A 1,033-nucleotide genomic window follows, 5' to 3' on the forward strand; every position below is an offset into this window, starting at 1 on the left:
GGAAGAGCTGTAGATAAAGCAGATGAAGTCGTAATTCACATTGCAGGATTCAGTGTTGAAGGCCGCCAGACTCTTTCCGCTTAAAGAAAGGGGATAGCGACATTCATACTTGTCCAGGTAAACCACCTGCGTCTTATTGTTCCTGGCGGCCCAGTCAATGAACCAAGCGTTACTACAGTCGCACGTAAAGCTGTTGTTTTGCAGGTCAAGCACTTTGAGTTGAGGAAGTGATTGGATGATTGTTTGGTTTATAAGTTGAAGGTCATTCGTACTTGCTCGTAGGATCGTCAGATTGGAGAGATTTGCGTCGACTAAGAAGTCCAAAGACTGAAGGTGAGTCCAACCCAACGTAATTTTGTTTAGGCCTGATATTGGCTGGAAAAGCCTGGATGTCAAGGCATTCCTGTTCGCAAGATTATTACTTGCCAAATCCAAGAAAGTAAGATTGAGAGTGTAACTAAATGTGTCCACGTGTAAATTCTCTATATTAAGATTCCCAGCATAAAAGACTTGCAAGTTTTTGAGACCTTTCAGGAAGTTCGAGGGGATGTAGTTTAAGCCTCGACGCTGACTATTAATCTTCAAAACTCTCAGTTCACTTAACAGGATGAACGGTGGACTTTGTAGCTCCTCTTGACTCTCGTATGAGATGTAATTGCAACACACGTCTAAACTTCGTATGTTAGGCGTACCAGCGAACACAGCACGATTTCTTAGAGTTCTTTCTGTGATTTTGTTAGATCCGAGATACATGTCTGCTAAATTTATCAGGCCTGCAAAAGCATATGGATAGGTATTTCATATTTGGTTATCTGCGAGATGCAAGGTCCGAAGAGAGTGTAAAGCTTTGAAAGAGTCGTTTTGGATGCCACTCAACTTATTGTTATTCAAATCCAAGTATTGTAAGTTTTGGGGGCCGTATGTAAAGGTGCCTCTGACCGTTAACATACGATTGCTGCTCAAAATGAGCTCTTCGAGATTTCCTAAGTCCTTAAATACACATGCCTTGATTGTCACAATTCGGTTCCTGTGC

General features: G+C 42.0%; 1 pseudogene; it reads right to left on the bottom strand.

Moving 5' to 3' along the window:
* Positions 1-8: 8 nt before the first annotated feature.
* On the bottom strand, positions 9-1,029 carry LOC107735875 (toll-like receptor 13; annotated as a pseudogene).
* Between the last annotated feature and the right edge of the window lie 4 nt (positions 1,030-1,033).

Source organism: Sinocyclocheilus rhinocerous, unplaced genomic scaffold (genome assembly GCF_001515625.1).
Source record: "Sinocyclocheilus rhinocerous isolate Xijiao unplaced genomic scaffold, SAMN03320098_v1.1 C36347323, whole genome shotgun sequence".
In the NCBI taxonomy this organism is placed as follows: domain Eukaryota; kingdom Metazoa; phylum Chordata; class Actinopteri; order Cypriniformes; family Cyprinidae; genus Sinocyclocheilus; species Sinocyclocheilus rhinocerous.